We start from the raw sequence: 2,500 nt of genomic DNA, 5'->3' as shown, positions 1-2,500 counted from the left end.
ATGGGTAATTTGCGCGCCTGCTGCCTTCCTTGGATGTGGTAGCCGTTTCTCAGGCTCCCTCTCCGGAATCGAACCCTGATTCTCCGTTACCCGTAAGAACCTCGGTAGGCCAGTACCGTACCGACGAAAGTTGATAGGGCAGACACTTGAATGATCCGTCGCCGGTGCGAGACCGTGCGATCCGCAAAGTTATCCAGAGTCACCAAAGGTTGCGGGCCGAAGCCCGGTCGGTTTTTGGTCTGATAAAAGCACGCCTCCCGCGAGGTCGGCGCTTCACGCATGTATTAGCTCTAGCATTTCCACAGTTAACCACGTAAAACGTACGATCAAATGAACCATAACTGATTTAATGAGCCATTCGCAGTTTCACTGTACGAGAGCTCGTACTTAGACTTGCATGGCTTAATCTTTGAGACAAGCATATGACTACTGGCAGGATCAACCAGGTAGCTACTTTAGCGTAGCCCCGAAAGGCCGACGAAGGAGGCGCCGCTGATGCGGCGCCGTCGCTCGGTCGATGCGAAACCCGAAGGCTTCTCCGTTAAAATTTCGTTCTTTGCTCGGCTGCCCGAACTCAGAAAACCGTCACCGCCCGTCGCACCCGCCGGAGTAAGACTTCGTCGGCAGGCCTTTCGACCGCCACGTCGCCAACACCGGCGCGAGCGCAACGCACGCCAGACAACTTCGCCGAAGCGACCGCTCAGAACCCGACAAACTGACACTCGGCTCTTCGCGCAGCAGCAACATCTGCCCAGCGAGCCAATCGCCTTTTCACCGATTCTTTACTTGTCGAAGCTTGTCAGCTCCCACAAGTATAGCAAAGATGAGTGTTGTCCCTGGGGTCTTCCGTTTGAAATTCTAACGTAAAAAAAAGGTGCACGATTGCGCCAGGTGTTGAACTATTGCGAGGCATATCACACGCTCGCGCGGCCTATACAGGCGCTTGCTCGCGCGCGCGGCCGAAATATGTTCAATGTTCGCGCGGCCTAAACAGTCTCATGCTCGCGCGGCCGAAATGTACTCAATACTCGCGCGGCCTATACAGGCTCTTGCTCGCGCGGCCGAAATGTACTCAATACTCGCGCGGCCTATACAGGCTCTTGCTCGCGCGGCCGAAATGTACTCAATACTCGCGCGGCCTATACAGGCTCTTGCTCGCGCGGCCGAAATGTACTCAATACTCGCGCGGCCTATACAGGCTCTTGCTCGCGCGCGCGGCCGAAATATGTTCAATGTTCGCGCGGCCGACATATATTCAATGCTTGCGCGGCCTAAACAGGCTCATGCTCCCGCGGCCGAAATATACTCAATGCTCGCGCAGCCTAAATAGGCTCTTGCTCGCGCGCGCGGCCGAAATATATTCAAAGCTCGCGCGGCCTAAACAGGCTCATGCTCCCGCGGCCTAAATATGCTCTTGCTCGCTGGGCGGAAATATGCTAAAGCCCGAGTGCGCGAAAAAAAAAAATTGTAAAGGACAGTCACAAAAAAATAAAGACCTGCCCTCTATGTGAACGTGGAAAGGCCCGCCGCGCGGCAAAAAAGTGTCGAAAAGAAAAATCGAAAAAATTGCAAAGGACTGTCGACAAACTTAAAAAATTTCGCCCCGATGTGAGCGTGCAAAGGCCCGCCGCGCGGCAAAAAAGTGTCGAAAAGAGAGATCGAAAAAATTGCAAAGGACTGTCGAAAAACATAAAAAATTTTCGCCCCGATGTGAACGTGGAAAGGCCCGCCGCGCGAGCGAAAAATTGAAAAAAAAAAAATTGAAAAAAAAGACTAAGTGTCGGCGGCGAAAAAAAAACTTAGAAAAAAAACAACCTCGCGCGCCCGGAGGCGTTCGAGATCGCTTTTAGCGCCCGACCTTGCGGACAAATCGATAGATCTTGAGGCTTACTCTCAACAAATCGCAGTGAAGATACTGCTCTAGTGATTACGACACCCCGTCTTCAACTAGGTCGTTTACGAATGATTTAGCACCACGCGTTTCGAACAGGAGGATTCGCCGACTAGCGGGCGACGCTTGTCGCGCCCGCGAAAGATCGGCTCTCGGCACTAGCAACGGCCAAACGACCGTTTATCTTTGCCCGTCGAGGGCGAGGCACAAAAGTATCGTCGCTTCCTAGGCGGGATTCTGACTTAGAGGCGTTCAGTCATAATCCCTCAGATGGTAGCTTCGCACCATTGGCTTATCAGCCAAGCACATGAACCAAATGTCTGAATCTGCGGTTCCTCTCGTACTGAGCAGAATTACTACCGCAACAACACACCATCAGTAGGGTAAAACTAACCTGTCTCACGACGGTCTAAACCCAGCTCACGTTCCCCTATTAGTGGGTGAACAATCCAACGCTTGGTGAATTCTGCTTCACAATGATAGGAAGAGCCGACATCGAAGGATCAAAAAGCAACGTCGCTATGAACGCTTGGCTGCCACAAGCCAGTTATCCCTGTGGTAACTTTTCTGACACCTCTTGCTTGAAACTCCTCAAGTTCAAAAGGATCG

At 52.4% G+C, this 2,500-nt stretch overlaps 1 non-coding gene and 1 pseudogene across 1 annotated transcript in view; both read right to left on the bottom strand.

Moving 5' to 3' along the window:
• The window catches only part of LOC146144366 (small subunit ribosomal RNA), a 1,809-nt gene extending 1,360 nt beyond the window's left edge, over positions 1-449 (bottom strand). The window contains exon 1 of the ribosomal RNA XR_014500890.1: positions 1-449. This exon is cut by the window's left edge and continues 1,360 nt beyond it. This is a non-coding gene — a ribosomal RNA (small subunit ribosomal RNA).
• A 1,416-nt stretch (positions 450-1,865) lies between these two features.
• The window catches only part of LOC146144365 (large subunit ribosomal RNA), a 2,886-nt pseudogene continuing 2,251 nt past the window's right edge, over positions 1,866-2,500 (bottom strand).

The sequence above is a fragment of the Ascidiella aspersa genome, chromosome 5 (assembly GCF_963924565.1).
Source record: "Ascidiella aspersa chromosome 5, kaAscAspe10.2, whole genome shotgun sequence".
Lineage (NCBI taxonomy): Eukaryota > Metazoa > Chordata > Ascidiacea > Phlebobranchia > Ascidiidae > Ascidiella > Ascidiella aspersa.
This window is presented reverse-complemented; position numbering and strand designations above follow the sequence as displayed.